The sequence below is a fragment of the Mustela erminea genome, chromosome 16 (assembly GCF_009829155.1).
Source record: "Mustela erminea isolate mMusErm1 chromosome 16, mMusErm1.Pri, whole genome shotgun sequence".
Classification (NCBI taxonomy): Eukaryota; Metazoa; Chordata; class Mammalia; order Carnivora; family Mustelidae; genus Mustela; species Mustela erminea.
Window position 1 is genome coordinate 5,543,359 of NC_045629.1, and position 20,715 is coordinate 5,564,073.

At 37.8% G+C, this 20,715-nt stretch overlaps 2 long non-coding RNA genes across 2 annotated transcripts in view; both read left to right on the forward strand.

Moving 5' to 3' along the window:
- The window catches only part of LOC116574704, a 146,130-nt gene that overhangs the window by 61,397 nt on the left and 64,018 nt on the right, over positions 1 to 20,715 (forward strand). The window lies entirely within an intron of this gene.
- On the forward strand, positions 1,302 to 4,541 carry LOC116574705. The gene is made up of 3 exons (XR_004279447.1): positions 1,302 to 1,395; positions 2,183 to 2,249; positions 2,868 to 4,541. It is a non-coding gene; the product is annotated as an uncharacterized LOC116574705 (long non-coding RNA).

Below are 20,715 nucleotides of genomic sequence, written 5' to 3' on the forward strand. Positions count from 1 at the left end.
TCTCAAATAAATAAATGAAATCTTAAAAAAAAATTAAAGGCAAAACAGGGGGTGCCTGGGTGGCTCAGTCGTTAAGTGTCTGCCTTTGGCTCAGGTCGTGATCCTGGGGTCCTGGGATTGAGCCCCACTCCAGTCTCCCTGCTCTGTGGGAAGCCTGCTTTTCCCTTTTTCACTCCCCCCTTTTGTGTTCCCTCTCTCACTGTGTTTCTCTCTGTCAAGTAAATAAATATAATATTAAAAAAAATAAAAGGCAAAGGAGTATTTGACATATAGAATCACAAATTAAACCAATATTATTAAAAACAAACTGTAGCAAAATTCGAATGGGCATTACCAAAGTGAACAGATTGCTTTCACAGTGCCAGAGCCAATAGAATTGCCTTATGCATACTATGCTGTTGTATTTTCCACCAGTAATCTGCATGAAAATGACTTCCTTGAGAAACACACTGTGCTAGTGCCATATAATTACATTGTGACTCAGAGTTCCCTACATCAGGGAAGCACACTCCAAATAATTATTTCCATTCAGCTTTTCTGTAGTTCCTACAGACACTCCATCTATACATGTTCTAATGAAATGTTCCCAAATTGGGTCCCATGTAACACTAATGTCCAGAGACTTAGTAATAGATGTTCTATGAAAATAAAATATTTTCTGGCCAAATAATTTCCAAAAGACATTGGATTAACACAAATTTAAGTCAGTTTTTTACTATAAGGAATCTCTGAGCCTTTATTATGGCATTGTACATGTGAATTTTCAAAAGGGAATATTATGTGTTTTCCCACATCAATTTATTTTGGAACTTTTCTCATGGAATACCTAACAATATATGTGGGGCATTATTAATTTCCAGGGAACATCTCTGAATATGTAGCTATATAGATATATTTTGCATTAATTTGCCTAAAAAATGGATAAAGCTGCCAAGTATGGTGAGGAGAACTTGAGATTTGAATTGGATAAGGTGAATGTTTTCATATTAAATATATTAATGGTAATATTAAGGACCACAAAACTTGCTTACTTTAAATGTTATGAAGATATAGTAAGAATAGCTATCATCAAAAATAGAGTCCATTTTTTGACTATTAAAGTTGAGGCAAGAACTATTGTTGGGGTGCCTGGGTGGCCCAGTTGGTTGGGCGATTGCCTTCAGCTCAGGTCATGATCCCAGAGTCCTGGTATCGAGTCCCGTATCAGGCTCCCAGCTCCATGGGGAGTCTGCTTCTCCCTCTGACTTCTCCCCTCTCATGCACTTGCTTTCTCTGTCTCTCTCAAATAAATAAATAAAATCTTAAAAAAAAAAAAAAGAACTATTGTATCTTGTGTTCATCTTCCCCCAGATCCTGAGAGATGGAAACCATTACCCTCAATTGGTCAACAGAAAGGTAAGCTAATTGGAGTAACTTTTACTGAGAGCACTCGTCTAGTAAGTTACGGAGCTGAGATTCGAAGCAAAGTTTGCACAGCTCTATCCCCTATTTCCTGTGTTTTTCCATTCTAAAATGTAACTTTTACTTTGAATGACTTAATGTGCTGTACTTATCAGAGATTTAACTAATGAAGATTGTGACCATGTAGAAGTTATAACTTTTCAAATACACAGGAAATATTATTCTAACATTAATTTTCTTGTTCTGGGGTTTGGCAATTAGTTTGACACAACCCTTGAGAAATCTGAATTTTCTGGAAACAAAATAGGAGCATTGTAAATGAATTTAATATAGTAACAATAGTTCTGCTAGAAACACAAAAACAATTCTAAATGTTGTAAAACAAAACAAAACAAAACAAAACAAGCTGTGAAGTGCAGATGTAAATTCCTCTATATCAGGTTCTAGTACGATGCCATGGGAGAAGACTGAAGTGTGTGTGTGTATGTGTGTGTGTGTGTGTGTGTGTGTGTGTGGTGTTATTTGCAGAAAGACCAAATTAAAATAGGATGACTTTTGGGGAACCTGGGTGGCTCAGTGGGTTAAGCCTCTGCTGTCAGCTCGGGTCATGATCTCAGGGTCCTGGGATCGAGCCCCGCATGGGGCTCTCTGCTCAGCAGGGAGCCTGCTTCTCCCATCTCTCTGCCTGCCTCTCTGCCTACTTGTGATCTCTCTCTCTCTCAAATAAAGACATAAAAAAAAATAGGATGATTTTTTTTTTTCTCCTCATTTGTACTCAAAGGTGGGAAATGGCTATATGAAGAGATGATCTCTGAGAACCTTTAAAGGACTAACATGGCTTGACTGAGGTAATCATGAAAATAAAGAATGGGCTATTGGGTCATGGCTTAGGCCATGAGACCTACCTCTGATATTGAAGGGTTGTATTTTTGATGAGATGGTAATCTCTGTGTCATTCGGGGAAGAAATCCTGAGCAATAGGGCTGTGAAGGGTAATAGTCTAGCACAGCAGTTCAGTCTAAACTCAGGCAGCTCTGTTTCATGTGCAGGCTCACCCTTCAATAGCTGTGAAAACCTGCCTCTGCTAGTTGATGTATTTAAGCTTGATTACCCTCATCTGTTTCCTAAAGACAGCCATACATACCTCACAGGGCTCGTGTAAGGCATACATGAGACAACATCAGTGATGTGCTCAGTCCACTGCCTGGCACTTAAGGCAAGTATCATAGACAGCAGCAATAAAAGCATGATCATTAGGAGTCAGATTTTAACTCAAGTTAAAACTTCCTAACGACATGAGGTAACTAATTCTGGAGGTACTAAATCTTAGTCTGGATGACCCATCTTAAGGAAGTTACAGAGAAAGGCAAAGATTGCAGGCAGGTTTGTCCTGTCTCAGATTTTCTGACTCCTCCCCCTCTTTCACTGGATGACTCACTCATACTGAATTGCCTTTCCACTTTCAGACTCGGAGGAACACTAGGTGATGTGGGGATTGGCTCCCGTGTGGCCATACAACAAGAGCCAGAGTGTGGGAGTTACCTGCCTGCAGGGAGAACCTTGGACAGCGAGAAATGGGATGTAGGAGGGAGTTGAGCAAATAAACTCACCCTTTGCTGTGGACTTCCCCGAGTCTTGCATGTGGACAGGCACGCAGGTTGTTCTCCAGCTGATGGCAAGTGTTGTCATGTGTCATGCAGCAGTGTGTCATATATTTCCTTGCCTAGTTTTACCTTTTTCCTCACCTCACTGTCCAGACTGTGCACCTCTCATACAAATATTAGGAACTGAAACCTTACTTCTGGCTCCACTTTCTAGAAGATCTGGGCTCAGAAGGTGTTTCTTACAAATCTGAAATTCACTTTTATTGCAAAGCTAAATTTTGACTTTCATCTCATCAGATAGGACATCATACAAAAAGCAACATCAACTGACCTGTCTAGGACTTAACCACCTCTGTAATAAACTAATCACATTTTCATATTAGACATTATACATAATAATTTTGAGGTCATGAAACTGGAGTGGCCTCTTTTTTTTCATGCACATTATGATATTGTTATAGGGGACACTAATCTCATGCATTCCAGGGCACTGATTATTATTGAAGAACAAGTTTGTGGAGGCTTTCTGTCACCTCTGGCAATTTGTCTTACCCTAGTACATTCTGACTCCTCCACAAAGGTGGGAAGAAAAAACAGGAGGGTAGTGTCCTGGGAGCTAAGGGAAGGAAGTGTTACTGGAAGGGGAAAAAACAACTCTACTGAATACTGCTGAGGTTCTGTGAGATGAAGACAGAATTTTCCACAGCATAGAGTAGCAGGGAGACAAGTGTCCTTTACAAGACTGTGTGGCATGAGCAGGGCTAGAACCAGACTAGATTTGCTCAGAGTAGTGAATTGAAGGGGCCACAATGGTGTAGGTATAGATACAAGACATCAAATGGTGGCTGGACAGAGAATCAAATGAGGGTTTCCACACTGATGAAGAATTATCCAGGAGAGAGGAAAAGATTGGTGATTCAAGAGAGAGTAGATAACAGAAAGCAGTCACAAGAGAAGACAAAGACATGTGCACCAAACCACAGTTGAAGAGATTGTCTTCTGGTACATATTATCATGAGAGCAACATATTAGTGTTCTAGGGCTGCCGTAACAAGGTGCCATGGACTAGGTGGTTTAAATAACAGAAACACATTTTCTTAGTTCCAGAGACTGGAAGTTGAGATCAAGTTGTCAATAGGGTTGGTTCCTTCTGAGGGTTGTGAGAGATGGACCTCTTTCCTTTGCCTGTACATCTGTCTTTTCTTTGGGTGTTCAGGTGGTCTTACTCTGTGCATGCATGTCTCTGGGACACCAGTCATATTGGGTTAGGGGCCAGTGTAATGTAATCATTTTAAATTAATTATCTCCATAAAGACCCTGTGTTCAAATGTAGTTACTGTCTAAGTCCATTCAAGCTGCTGTAAGAAAAATACAATAGATCCTACTTATATATGGAATCTTAAAAACAACAAAGAAACACACAGAAAACAAAAAAAACAAAACCCAACCCAAACAAAAAACTGAACTTGTAGATATAGAGAACAACTTGGCATTTGCTGGAGGCTGAGATTGGTGGGGGTGGGGGGGATGAGGACAGGGGTCAAAAGGTACAAACTTCTAGTTAAAAGATAAATACGGGGGCGCCTGGGTGGCTCAGTGGGTTAAGCCTCTGCCTTCGGCTCAGGTCATGATCCCAGGGTCCTGGGATCAAGTCCCGCAATCAGGCTCTCTGCTCAGTGGGGAGTCTGCTTCCTCCTCTCTCTCTGCCTGCCTCTCTGCCTGCTTGTGATCTCTGTCTGTCAAATAAATAAATAAAATCTTAAAAAAAAATTTTTTTTTAAAAGATAAATAAGTCCAGGACATGTAACATACAACATTGTGCTATAGTTAACAATACTGTATTGTATATTTTAATTGCTAGGAGAGTAGATCTTAAAAGCCTTCATCACAGGAATAAAAGTTATTACTGTGTGCGTGAAGTGATGGATGCTATCTAAATTTATTGTAGTGATCATTTTACAATATGTACATATATCACATCATTTTATACACCTAAAGCTAATATAATGTTATAGGTCAGTGATACCTCAATTAAAAAACAGAAGCAAAATAAGAGTGAAAATAAATGAAAATTAGAAGATAATTATGGGAGATCCAACATCAAAATAATAGGGGTTTCAGATGCACCACAACCAAAAAAAAAATAAGGATAAAAATATAGGGAAGGAAATTTTAATAGGATACTTCAAGAAATTTGGTCGGTTTGAAGGGTGTTCTAATTGTCCAGCAAAAGAAATGAAAATGGATCCATACTACACAATGATCAACACATCCTTGTTTTCCTCTCCTGGTCCAAGCTATACAATTAAATGATTAGGATACTATAAAAGATTGACAAGTCTTCAGTTTTTGGTCAACTTGAGTCATCTCTGTGTATAAACAATGGAAGCAACAATGAAATGAGTGCTTTTTAAGGCTTCCATTGCACTCAGAATACATTGAGAGCTCGCCTTTTGACCTAAAAGTCTCTCCATGATTAGGACCCAAGTAATTCTCTGGCCTTCTTGCCTTGCATGTTCTCCTTTAGCCACACTGGCTCCCTTGCTGGTCCTTGAGCATGCCAAGATGACGACCTTGAGGCTTGCTTTTTCCATTGTCCCGGAATGATTTCTTTTCCTCTATATTTACATGTCTTCTCCCATCGTTTTATTCAGGTCTTCATGTAATGCAATGTTTTTCCTGTCATTGCAACCTACCTTTTACTTTCATTGTTATTTCTTCCTTTACTCTCCAGTACTTTTCTTCAAAGCACCTATCATTGATTGAATAAGCAAACAAATGAATTTTCTTATGCATTGTCTTCTCCATAAAATATGAGCTCTGTGCTGACAGAAATATTGTTTTGTTTATTGCTGTATCTGATGTCTAGAAATGTGCCTGATAGAGACTGGAAACTTAATACATTTTTATTGGATAAATAAATAAAATTGTAGATATTTTCTTTTTTCATCTATACCTAGAACTTTGTCTTGCCTCAATCTCACTTAAAAACAAAACAAAACAAAATAAAACAAAAAAACCAGAACCAAACCAAACCAAAACAAAAAAAAAAAACTTGTCCAAATTCGAGGCTTTTTTTTGTTTTGTTTTTAAAGAAGCTTCTAAAGGAAAGCCCAGTAGATTCTACCTAGTCTTATAAAAATGGAAGGAGAATAAAATCTTTAAAAAAGATAGGGGGCGCCTGGGTGGCTCAGTTGGTTTGGCGACTGCCTTTGGCTCAGGTCATGATCCTGGAGTCCCAGGATCGAGTCCCACATCAGGCTCCCTGCTTGGCAGGGCGTCTGCTTCTTCCTCTGACCTCTTCTCTCTCATGCTCTCTTTCTCTCTCATCCTCTCTCTCTCTCAAATAAATAAATAAAATCTTTTTAAAAAATGGAAGGAGAGCAAAAGCAGATGTCACAGACATGGAGCCACAGGGAGAAGGAGCTGAGGAGATTTCCATACAGAATTCTAGGAAAGGCAACATCTCGGAGAGAAACAACAGTGTGGTGTCCCTGAGAGATTTAAATCCTGGGGACTTGTTTTGCTAAAGACCCCGTCTACAAATTCAGCTCAAGATTTTTTGAGTCCCATAATTTCTGGATTTGGACAGTGAATATGTTAGCTGTGACCAGTGTTCTGGAAGGTGTAGGAAGACATGAACTTTCCTTAAGTCCTGAAGGAAGGGTAAGAAACTCCCTTCTGGGTCGTCTGGTTGAACCTGTTCCCAGCCCAGAAGGATGGGGATTCAGGAAAAAACTAAACTTGATTTGGAGAAATTCAAAACTTATGACTTTCTTATCCCTTATCTGGGGAGTAAAGTCATATTTTCAACAGGTTGAATAAAACACTTTACCTATTTAATATAATGAGTAAAAATCTCAGCTTTACCAGAATTTTTGACCCCACATTCACAATTCAAAATAGCAAGTGTACATTGAATATGAATGATCCAAATATTGTAGGGACTATCATCAAATACAAGGAATAATATTTTATGGAAATAAAACCTATTCATTTGAAGAAAAAAATACCATAGTCTAGGTGGCTTAAACAACATCTGTTTCTTATAGTTCTGGATGATCAAAGTCCAAGATCAAGGCACAGGCAGAGCTTGTGTCTGGTAAGAGCGTCTTCTCTGGTTCACAGGCAGTTAACTTTACACTGTGTTCTCACACGGTAAAGGGGCAAGGGAGTTCTCTTTGGCCAATTTTCTGAGGGCACTAATCCATTATGAGGGTTCTGTCCTCATGACTTAATTACCTCCCAAATGCTCTACCTCCAAGCATCATCACATTGGGAATTAGGTAGGGTAGGGGGATGGGGTACACAAACATTCATTTTATAGCAGTCACATTCTGAGGTACTGGGGGTTAGGACTTCAACATATGAATTTTGGAGGTGCACATAATTCAGTCCACAACAAAGAAAAATATTTTTTTTTCCTCCTGTAACAGAAAGGGAAAAAGAAGGGGCAGGCACAGTGTATCTAATTTATGGCTTCTACAATCTCAGTGAAACATGTATGGGGAAGAGATTTAAAAAGAGGACACAGAGGTGCCTGAGTGGCTCAGGTGGTTAAGCATCTGGCTCAAGGTCATGAGGTCATGATCTCATGGGTCATGAGATCCAGCCATGGGTTGGGCTGCATGCTCAGCAGGGAGTCTGCTTGAAGATTGTCTCTCTCTGGCCATTCCCTCTACTCACTTTCTCTCTCTCTCAAATAAATAAAAGAATCTTTAAAATAAAATAAAAAGAGAAAAAATGTTTGAGACAGTTGCTTAGGGGCATGGGAATATTATTCAACTAAAGAAGCATAGTAGGAGTCCTATACTGTGATAAGGCCCATTTCAGTTTTGTGGTCATGAATTTAAAGTGAAACCATTCAGCTTGGTTTGTAATTTCCTCTAGTAACACACAGCTGCTCCGGAAGGCAGAAGAAAGCAGATGGGATTTTACCAAGCAAGTGTCACTCACCACTAGGAATTAAAATAACATGCAATTATGAGAGAGGTTTAAAATAACACAAACATTTAGATACAATCTATCACTCTCTTCACCAAATGTTAATGGCTACCAATTATGCCTCTGTATTTTTCTGGTTCACTCAGCTTGGATAAATCAACTTGCATTAAATCTTCTCTTGGAACCCAAGACTTCCTAAGGTCCATGTCACACATCCAGGCTTCAGAATAGATGAACCTAATAAGCTTGACCATCTAGATTAAAGTCAGAGGTTTTCACCAGTGAGCCCTAACAGAGGACAGACTTTTGCCTGAGGGCCATACAACAGAGCCAAATTTCCCGACTGGTGAAGGACTCAAAATTCATTGACTTTCACATTTATGTAAAACTAGGGAGCTGGGAAAGTTTATGACATTTTGTAGTCATAGCCTGAAGTGAATTTTTATTTATTCATCCATCACTTACCTTACTGAGCACTTGCTATGTGCAGGTGCTATTCTCATGCCGGAGGTAATAAACAAGAATGTCTCTGCATGTGGAATTTAATAGGGGACAAGGAAAGGAACAAGCAAGTAAGAAAAATGTCAGTATAATTTTAGGTGGGGATAACACTGGGAAGAAAAAAAAAACAGTAAGTTTAGAGAGAGGGGGAGGGTTTAGATGAGGTGATTGTGTGACCTCCTGAGGGGGTGTGTTTGGTTAGCCTGTGAAGGAAGCAGGGCAGAGAACTTTGAAAGCATTGTTTGCTGAATTGCAGATTGAATGTTGATAAATCTGCCTCAAGGGGATTCTACTTCCTAACACACAGTGCTGACTATACAAAGTTTGATTAACCATTGCTTTATTATACACATTGTGACAATGTAAAAAAGTCCCATTTAACAGTTGTGATGATGTAGGGAGAACCCTTTTAGTGTCTGTCAGTTGTCCATGAAAGCTGAGAATTTATGTGGCTTCAAGGTTTCTATTAACTTGTTTGTGAGCACTAAAGACTCACTAAAATTTTAAATAATAGGGACGCCTGGGTGGCTCAGTTGGTTGGGCAGCTGCCTTCAGCTCAGGTCGTGATCCCAGCATCATGGGATCGAGTCCCGCGTTGGGCTCCTTGCTCGGCAGGGAGCCTGCTTCTCCCTCTGCCTCTGCCTGCCTTTCTGTCTGCCTGTGCTCGCTCTCTCTCCACCACCCCCCCGATAAATAAATAAAATCTTTAAAAAAATTTTTTAAATAATAGAGGAACCAACTGATACAGTGGAAACAATAATTGTGCATTCACTGATAACTTGAAAATGGGACTTTTAATTATAAAGCCTCCAATTTAAATCATAGAGCTTATAATAAAGTAGAGCATTGGTTCTTTCTTCTGACTATACATTAGAATCACCTAAGAAAAATTAAAAAAAAACTGATATATACCTCAAATGAATCAAATTGGAATCTCTGTGAATGGGCCCCAAGTATCTGCATTAATATTTTTAAGTTCCTTATCTAATACTTATGCTTAGTAAGTGTTGAGAAACCTGCAGTTTTAAGTCTGGCACTAATTGATTTTACCAACTTTTGCGAATACTCAAAGGAAGAGGACTATTCTCCAGAAGAAGCAAAAACAGAATGACTTATGGGGAAACTCTATGATTCAAGGTGGAGGGAAGGTTTCAGAGAGATCCTAAAGTTAGGAAATATTTCTCACTTGTGTAAACATATATAACTAACATTTACTGAACTCTTGTTATATATTTGGTGCTGTGTCAAATGTATTAAGATGATTTCATCTTAATCCTTCCAACATCCTCTTAAGATAATTGGTACTTTTATAAACCCCATTATGTAGATGAGGAAAGTGGGTCTAAGAGTGGTCAGATAACTGGCTAAGGAATCCCGTTAGTAAGCAAATAGACTAGAGGGAAACCTGGGTCCAGCTCAGCCCAACATCCATAATTTTACTCACTGAGTATATATATATGTGTGTGTGTGTGTGTGTGTGTGTGTGTGTGTGAGATTAATTTGTTTAATTAATAAAAATAAAAATCTTACTTTATTGGAAAAATTATTTGCTGGAATGTATCCAAAAAACATAAAAAAGCATACATTGGGTCAATTGATCTTACATCATGACTCATTCAATGAATAACAACAAATATATTTAAACATTTATGTAAAAAATTGAAAATAACTTAAATCTAGAAATGTTCATATTTGAAGAAATTTACATCAGCTATTTTAATCAAATTAAGATGTGTTTTCATATAGTGTTATAGAATTATATATGTATCATAATCAAAACTATTGATATATATAAAATAGTATATAGAATTATATATATAGTATACAGAATTATATATGTATCATAATCAAAACTATTTTAGAAAGCATACTAAAATTTTAATAGTAGTTACCTTTAATCTGTAGAAAAGGAAAAATTGCTAATTTCATTTTATTTTTCTGTATATTTCAATTTTCTAGCATTTATAAAAAAATTAAAACTTAAATAAAAACACAAGACATAAACATTAATTTCCATAAAGAGTTTGTGAATAGTTGTGGGTTTGATAGTTGTGGGTTTATTGGGATGCCCCCTTAAGTTAGCTTGGACTGCCATAACAAAATACCACAGACTATGTGGCCTAAACAATAGAAATTTATTTTCTCACAGTTTTAGAAGTCCAGATGTTCTGGCCAAGTTGGTTTTTGGTGAGGATTTTCTACCTGGTTTCGAGATAGTTGCCTTCATGTCCTCACATGGCCTTCCTGATGCCTACATACAGGGAGAGGTGGGAGAGAGAGAGGGAGCACTTTTTCATATTTCTTCTTGTAAGGATACTAATCCTATCAGGTCAGCCCCCCACTTATGACCTCATTTAACTTAATTACTTTCTTAGAGGTCCCAGCTACAAATACAACCACACTGGGGGTTAGGGTTTCACCATATAAATTGGGGGATGAAAGGGCAAACCAACATTTAGTATAATAGACACCAACTGAATATTGAAAAATAGTTTTAAAAATAAGATATTTAGGTAAAAAAGATTCAGAGTGGATTTTCTTAATCTAGGTTCCATGAAAGAATTTGGGGGGCTTGTAATCTTCTTGAAATTATGTGCAAGACTGTCTTTGCATTTGATTTTGGGGGTAGAAACTAGTGCAGAACTTATATCAGATGTGACTTCAAAGAAATTAAGAAACAGTTAAGTAGAGAAATTTCACTAAAAAAAATAACACAACAACAAGCCTGGGTGATTCAGTTGGTTATGTATCTACCTTTGGCTCAGGTAACGATCCCAGGGTTCTGGGATCAAGTCCCACATCCGACTCCTTGCTCATGGAGGAGTCTGCTTCTCCTTCTTCCCCTCCCCCTGCCTGTGCGCTCTCTCTCTCTCTCTCTCTCTCTCGCAAAAGTAAATAAATAAATAAAATCTTAAAAAAATTAGAAAAATAAAAAGAACACAACAGACCAAGGAAAAGTAATGTTTTGATGACAAAACAATTCAAAAGGATTTTCTTAATACAGAGCAGACACACTATTGCAAGGAAATCAAAGACACAAGCTTTGAAATGGTGGGTGGACCTGGGTTTAAAGTCTAGTTCTGTCATTTTTGCTAGAATTGTGGCTTAAATGAAGTGAGTCAACCTCCTGAAGTATATTGCTGAGTTTGCACATCTGGAATATTGGCTAAAGCTGATGAATGTTGCCAAGTACTGTGCTAAGCAGTTTACGTGAGTCACCTCATTGATGGAATGACTCCAGGAGGCAGGTAACAGTATTCTGACTTAGAAGTAAGGAGGTTGAGGCTTACCCAGCAAGGTCACATGGAATCACATAGTAAGCATTTAGCACACAATCTGGCATGCATGAAGAAGTCAGCAATTGTTTGCTTCCATCCTGTTGGACGGTGACATTTATATTTTTGTTACCAGAGAGAGCCCTTCCAATCCTAAACTTTCTGCTTCCCTCCCTGATATATTAAAGATTGCTAGAAATACAAAGGAACATTTTTAATTCAATTCATAATTCTTGAAGGAGAATTTGAACTATGAACTATGCCAAACATGAAGGACTAGATTTTCCCTCTGGGGAAGTCTCTTGAACACAGGTCAGGCTGAGGATTCACAGAAAGATGCACGTCCTTTGAGGGGCTTGACTCTATGTGAATAGAATATAGCAATTTATTGCTCAGAATGATAACCTTATGATTATTAAGATGAGTACCAAATAGTACCCATTTCATAAAGCTTTCTATATCATTCTTTGTCCACTCCAGAAGTGTTCATTGAATAGTTACTTGATGTCAGACTCTCCTTGGGGGCTGGACACAGCTGGGAGGAGATAGACACAAATCTCCTTGGGGATGACCATAATGACCATAAAATGCCTTAGGTACTCTCCATGTCGGTTATGTTTGGTAGCTTTAATGGATTTATACACCAGATTTACATACCAACAAGAATTTGTATGAAATTTTTGGTGGAAATTTGGACCTCAAGAAAGTGTTTCATTACTTGAAGCAGTAGACCTACTGCCATCTTGTGGCAAGGCTGCAAATTTCAGGGCTAAAGAAAAACTGAGCATTAATTTTAATAAACCATGATAGAGATCATATTACCAAATTACACCAAGTCAAAAGAATTGTCTATTGCCGGGGGGTGGGGGGGTTGGTGACATTTATACAATTAAGTCAAAAGTAACTTGTACCAATTATAAAGTTATTACACAATATTTCTGGAGTAGATTTCAAAATACTGCCCAACAGTCCTAAAAATGAGTTGACAAATTTACTACTTACAAGGCAGATTTTTATAACATGAAATCATTGATAAATCTCTTCCTTGCCTAAATTGCCAATTAGTTTTATTGAAAAATATATTGCCTCATGTCATCCTTTTTATTTATTCTTTTCTTTCCCCCTCGTGGTGGCAATCAAGAGCAGCTGGATGCTTAATCTACCAGAGTTTGTAACATGATCTGTGTTTTTTGACCTGGCTGTGCAGTGAGGTTAAGGTTGTAAGCAGCGAATGAAGCCAATGCCATAGTAGGGAATTCTGTTACTTTCTATATGGGTCACTTAGCTTTGCATTATTTCATAGCCACAGTGTGTGAATTTAACCAGCTCTAACAAGCCATTGTAAAAATAAGCATCAAATGTTATCAAGGTTATCCTGGTAGAAATCCACCAACACCACAGGGGGGAAAAAAAACTGTTACAAGCAACTATCCTCTTTTGTAAGTGATTAGCATTGTCATTCTAAATCTAAGGTAACTAACACTATGTAACAGTGTACTGATGGGCTATTTATTATGTATGACAGTACAAGTTATACACATACCTATGCATATTGAATTACCAATGTCTAGTAAGTGGCATGTAATACAATGCCATTGACAGGAACTTTTAGGAGAAAGTCATCCATTCTTTTTGCATCTGACATTTTACAAAGACTTTTTTATTTTTTAAAATATTTTTATTTATTTATTTGATAGAGAGAGACACAGCGAGAGGGAAAACAAGCAGGAGGAGTGGGAGAGGGAGAAGCAGGCTTCCTGCTGAGCAGGGACCCGATGTGGGGCTCCATTCCAGGACCCTGGGATCATGACTTGAGCTAAAGGCAGATGCTTAACGCCTGAGCCACCCAGGTACCCCTTACAAAGACTTTAAAACACCAATTATTTTCCAGTCATTAACATTACAGGAAAGCCCTTCACGCCATGCACACACCCACGCAAACACATAGACACAAAACTGAAGCAGAGTATTATAAGCACATCCTATCTTTCTGTTAAGCCTGTCTGACTTTGTAGACAGTCACCTGGCAAGCAAATGTTCTGTTGAGGGGACCAAGATAAAGGGTTAATAACATTCACCTTTGCATAATAAAATTATGCAATTAGAAAAGTAATTATACAAAAGAGCTGTTGGCTAATGATTGTTTAGCAGAAAACACTAATATTTAGCTTTTTCCAGTGTAAAACCCAAAAAGCGAGAAAATACTTTTAGTGGTCTCTCTCCCTCAAAGTTTTAGCACCTCGTCTTGCTAATTTGAATTAGATTAAACATTTAACATGGCTTTAAAGAGATTATGAATTCTGGGAAGAAAATGGTGAAAAAAATTTTTTCTATTATCCTAATGCAGTCTTTTGATCTTCAAAATGACTGTATTTATGGAAAAATTACTTAAACTGAGAATGGGGCAAACTTTTAACACACTAAAGAGTTATGAGCCTTTACTGACTAGAATTCTAACAAATTTAAAGGAAGCAAGAAAACTTTTCAGAGCTCCCCAGTCAGAATATTCAGTGGTTCTTTTAGCAGGAGATATAGATGACAACTAAACACGTCTTACAGAGTTTCATTCAAATAATGTTTCTTGATTTACTACGTTCATTTAGGTATTGAACTATGAAGTTGTAATAAAATCATCTTTACTCTTATGGAAATAACACATTTCGTATTCTTATTTTAAAATCAAATTATCCTCCATCAGCTTACTCTCTCTCATCTCAAGCCCCACTCCAAAGTGTAATCATTTTTAGCCTATTTAGCAATGTCTAATGGTCTTACATGTAGATAACATTTTACCACCATTTTAAATTCTTCTTTGCTTCTTATTTCTAGTATTGCTTAGTTACTTAGTATTTATTATTTCCATTACTGAAAAAATGAAGGATTGGCTATGTTCCCCCCGTCCCCCAACTTTCTTTTTCTCCGCCTTCCTTTCTAATATGTCATTATACTTCACTTTGGGTTATGTAAATCTTCAGTGTTACTAGCAAATTTGGAGGAGAGCATTTGTCTTTGGCAGCTGTCTTTCCCAATCCTCCAGTATGCTATCTGGCTGTACCTAACCTTACACCTCTTTTCTAATATCCTTTGCACCCTGTCCTCCAGACAGAAAGCGCATTTTCTTCTTTCTAGGGCACCCTGGAGCCTTGCATGTGTTCTTTCCTGTCCTGGAAATGGCTTTACTCTCATCCCCACCTTGCAAACTCCTTGTCTCTTTTAAACCTCCCTGTTAAGAACCGTTTTACAGCTGTCCTGAGCAGAGGCTGCCACTCCCCTCCTTGTGCTCCTGACAACACTCCAGTACCTCTGGCATCGCAATTATTGGATTAAACAAAATTAGAGACAAAAACTGATAATTTAAGACTGTTTCCAAGCCTTTCAGGTTCTTCCAAACCAGAGTTGGAAGGGATAGTAGTACCAAAAGATGAAGAAGCTAGGAGTCGAAAGAAGCTTTTTTTTCTGGGGATGGAGAGGGCTATGTAAGAAATATTAGGAGGGTCTCCTGATCACCTAGAGTGTTTGAGAAACCCACGTGTTTGAGTGTTTGACGAGTCCATGGAGCACACAGTTGGGACCCTACCAAAACTGCTGTCCCTAGCTTTCACCATGCAGCAAATCGGCCTGACCCCTGACTCCAGCACCGCATCTACTGTCCCCACAGCACTGGCCTCCAAGAGTCCCAGGGGAGGTGCAACACTATACAACACCCATTGTTGGCTTCTCTCCCTTTCTGTCTCACTTCTACACTTTACCAGTGATGTTTCCTGGAATCAACTCCCAAATCATATGCATTCCCTTGTTTAGAGTTGGGTTCTGGGAAAACCTACGTTAAGAGAGCACTTATTTTGAAATTTCTTTGCGCCCTGTGAATTGTGGTCCAACCGTTACCACTCACTCCAGCACTGACCCGTGGGGTCCTTGATGTGGTGGTCTTTCTCACCAGACTGGCCGGCAGAGGCTTTGTCTTTGACTGATGTCACTTTCAACAGATTTTTGTGAAGTGAATAAATGTGTGACTGAATGAAAGATCTCCCATAGGAGCCCCAGAGTAATATAGGAGATTTCTAAAAATGCTGCAAGTTAGATTCCATATTGCTTATCTACTTCAGCAAACATGCAGGCTTGTCTGAACTGGTCCATATTAGGTAGTGAATGAAGCTCACTAAATATTTTAGTCACATTCACACTCCCCAAATGAGTCATTTTTTCCAAACCTACATAGCATTTTATTGGCTCGAAAGATGTTTTCACTCTTTTTAAAAAAATAATGTTTCAGCAGAGGAACTTTTTATTTAGAGTTTAATGATCCCAGAGACTCATTAATTTTCTTTCTTGAAACACGGAAATAAAACATTTACATCTAGTTCTAAACCATTTTTATGAAGCTAATTTTCTCCACTGCTGAATTTAGAGAAAGCCTTTTTAATTCAGAATCAGACTTTACATACCATGTGTTGTCTTAAATATATAAGTATATGTTTAAAGTAGCTTATTTTCTGTACCATGAAGCAATACAATACTGAAGTTGATATTTTAAAGAATCAAAATACAGAAACTGAAAGGAATAAGTCTTAAATAGTTTTAGTTTGCTAGGAATCAGGTTTAAGACACTAAAAAAATATTCAGACAAAGATGGTTGTTACTGTTCATATCACAGGAATAGTTTGAAAGCATTACAGTTTGACAGCATTCAAAGGAAACCTTATTTGTCCTTTCCCTATCACTGTGTGCTAGAGAGGAGTTGGGGATATTACCGGTCATCTTACTTTTTAACTTAATGTGCACATGGTACCAGGATTTTGCCATGGAGTGAATATTTGAGTCTCCTCAAATTCATATGTTGAAGCCATAACCGCCAGGGTGATGGTGGGGTCTTTGGAAGCAATTAGCTCAGGGGCTAATCCCATGAATGGGATTAGTGCCTTAAAAGAGTAAACACCAGAGAAATGATCTCTCTCCCTCTGCCATGTGAACAGAGTGTAAAGGCAGCCAGGGGGGTTTTCACCAGGAACCAAATTGAATGGCACCTTGACCTTGGAATTCCCAACCTTCCAAATTGTGGGATATAAATGTCTCTTATTTAAGCCATCCAGTCTATGGTATTTTTGTTATAGCATCCAGAGCTTAATGAGACAGATTTCTGAGAAGGCTAGGGGACTGCTCTTCCCCTGGCTGTTTAGCACTAAGAAAGTGTTACTGGTCTTGTCACTCTTCTGAGCCCCCAAATCTCCAGCAGTTGCAGAGAAATTGGGTGATCTGGCATGCCACTCTCTGTGGTATCGTGAAGGCCAAGTAAAACACTGGTGGAAGTGCTTTTAATCAGGAAAGCTTCGTGCAGGAGTAGAGTGTTCTACTTATTCTTAGATTTGTTTTTGCCCTTTCTGCCCAAGGTTAAGCGAACAAAGAATATATATACTTTAGGTAGTAAGGGGAAAGAAGAAGACGAGCAAAATAAATATACATTTTGTCAAATTGATTGGATTAGAAGCTGGTAGACACATTTTTCCCCCCACTACTTCTCACTAATCAATATCTCAGGGTCCTAGTTTTCTCCTTCCTAAAATAAAAAGTTGGAATGATTTTAAAGTTCTTTCAGGCACTATGAGGCAAGGAGTCCATAGAATTTATGGATAAGTTTTAATAGGAATGTATTAAATATATTGCTGCCATCCCTCTGGAAAAAATATGTCCTACAAAATAATGTTGATTTGGAATGAGAAATCCATTTTAGAATGTGTGAACCCAACATAGTATGACCTAAGCTCTTCTTTCCAGACCCCATCCCAGTCATTTCCTGCTTCAAGAGCAGGTGCCCACCAGGTAATCCCCAAAGTTGACACAGATTCCCTCTCTGACCATCTCTAGTTAGGCTCCTCTGGCCCTCTTCTGGACTAGGCCTCTGTCCTAGCCTACACACACAGCAGAGTCTTAACACAAATGATTGTGTACCCCCCTCTGAAGCCCCCACGAAGAGACGGGAACACACACCAGCATAGTCTGTGTCAGCTCAAGACAGCATCTCTGGGATGACTGCTCCAGCCCATTCACCCTCTCTGGGAAAGGTCAAGGCTGTCCAAAGAATTGACTGTTTGTTCCAACCAACACCTGACGATAGGGCCCCTCCCCCCGGTGTTTGTGAGAGGGTAGGAGCCTGACTTTGATAAGGGTTAGCATGAGATCGACTCAGATCGACTAGTCACATGAAACAACCTGCTTTCTGCTTTTTGTAATTCCCTTTCCTTACTCCACTGAGTGCCACTCACCCAGTCCCTATTTACTCATATTCCCTTTAAATTGTGCTGTCACCTCTTAGTGAGTGGAATTTGAGTACAGTTCATGCTGGACTCTTTTCTTTATTGCAATAGTTACTACTGGTTAATATCTGTTCATAAGGGTTTAACTAATGCTAGGCATAGTTTATTTTTGACAGGGTCCAGTGCAAAATGAAAGCACAGGTAACCTTGTTTGCGTACATAAAACTGTCATTAAGAGTACTGAAACATAAACAATTTTTTCTCTTTCTTCTGCCATCTATTTCCGGACTTGCCATATTTTTGATTCTTAATATTTTCTAAGTAAAGAAAAATTTGAAAAAATTTTATTGAGTTAAATTAGCATGTAACATTATATTAGTTCAAGTGTACAACATAATGATTCAATATTTGTACATGCTATAGAATGATTACCCCAATAAGCTTAGTTAACATCCATGACCAAACATACTTACAAAATTTTGCTTTTCTTCGGACAAGGACATTTAAGATAGTCTTTCTTAGCAACTTTCTTATATATAGTGCAGTATTATTATGTATAGTTATTATGCTGTACAGTACATCCCTATGACTAATATATTTGAGGAATGGAAATTGGTGACTTTTGGCTCCCTCCCACCACCACCTCTGGCAACCACCAATCTGTTCTCCATATCTATGAGCTTGCTTTGTTGTCACTGTTGTTTAGACTCCACATATAAAAGAGATCATATAGTATTTATTTCTCTGTTTGACTTATTGTACTTAGTATAATGTTCTCCAAGTCTATCCATGTTTTCACAAATGGAAAGATTTCATTCTTCTTTATGGCTGGCTAATATTCGTGTGTGTGTGTGTGTGTGTGTGTGTGTGTGTGTGTGTGTCTGTGTGTGTGACATCTTCTTTTTCCATTCATCCATTGATGGACACTTAGGTTGTTCCCATATCTGGATAGTGAAAATAATGCTACAATGAATACAGGGATGCATCTATCTTTTCAAATTAGTGTTTTCATTTTCTTTAGATAACCAGAAGTGGAATTGCTGGATGATATGGTAGTTCTATTTTTAACCTTTTGAGGAAACTTCACACTATCTTCTGTAGTGGCTCCACCAATTTATGTTTCCACCAACAGTTCACAAGAATTCCCTTTGCTCTACGTTCTCACCAACACTTGTTATTTATTGTCTTTTTCATAACTGTCATTCTAACAAGTGTAAAGTGGTATTTCACTGAGGTTTTGATTTGCATTTCTCTGACGCTTAGTGATGTTGAACAACTTTTCATGTATCTGTTGGTCATCCATATGTCTTCTTTGGAAAAATGTCTATTCAGGCCATCTGCCCATTTTTTAATTGGATTTTTTTTTGACTATTGAGTTGTATAAGTTCTTTATGTTTTTTGGAAATTAATTCTTTATCACGAATATGATTTACAATATTTTCTTCAGTTCAGTAGGTTGACTTTCTATTTTGTTGATTGTTTCCTTTGTTGTACAGAAGTTTTTTTTAGCTTGATGTAATCCCACTTGTTTATTTTTGCTTTTGTTGCTTTTGCTTTTGAAGTCAGATCCAAAAACTCATTACCAAGACCAATGTCAAGATTACAACCCACGTGTTCTTCTAGAAGTTTTATGGTTTCAGGTCTTATATGCAAGTCTTTAATTCACTTTGAGTTAATTTTTTGTGTGTGGTGTAAGATATTGATCTGATTTTCACTCCTCTCTGTGTGGCGTCCCCTGTTCTCAATGACATGTATTGTAGAGATTGCCTTTTCTCCACCGTATATTCTTTCTTCTTTGTCATAAATTAATTAACCCAGATATTGTGTTTGTTTCTGGCTACTTTATTCTGTTCTACTGATCTATGTGTTTTTATGCCAATACCATACTGTTTGATGACACAGATTTGTAGTATAATTTGAAATCAGACAGTGTGATGCCTCCAGCTTTGTTTTTCTTTCTCAGAATTTCTTTGACTATTCAGGATCTTTTGGTTCCACACAATTTTTTGTTCTATTTTTGTGAAAAATACCATTGGAATTTTGATAGGGATTGCTTTGAATATGTAAATTGTTTTGGGTATATGGACATTTTAACAATATAAATTCTTCCAATCCATGAGCACGAATACCTTCCCATCTATTTATGTCTTCTTTAATTTCTTTCATCAATGTCTTACAGTTCTCGGTATACAGGTCTTTCTTTCACTCTTGTTAGATATATTCTTAGATATTTTATTCTTTTTTATGAAATTGTAAATGGGACATTTCTTAATTTATCTTTCTGTTATTTTGTTATTAGTATATAGAAATGCAACAGATTTCTGTATATTGATTTCATATCCTGTGACTTTATTTTTTGAGGTATTTGTTTTAATAATTTCTTGGTGAAGTCTTCAGGATTTTCTATATGTGATGTCATGTCATTTACAAGTAGTGACAGTTTTACTTCTTCTTTTCCCACTTAGATACATTTTATTTCTTTTTATTGACTAATTGCTATGGCTAGGACTATTATGTCTAATGAAAGTGGCCAGAGTGAACATCCTTGAGCTAAGAAAAAAAGCTTTCAGCTTTTATCATTGAGTATGATGTTAGCTGTGAACTTGTGGCCCTTAATGTTAAGGTACATTCCCTCTACACCTCTTTTGTTGATAGTTTTAAAATCATAAATGGATATTGAAGTTTGTCAGATGGTTTTATTGCACCTATCGAGATGATTATATGATTTTTGTGTTTCAT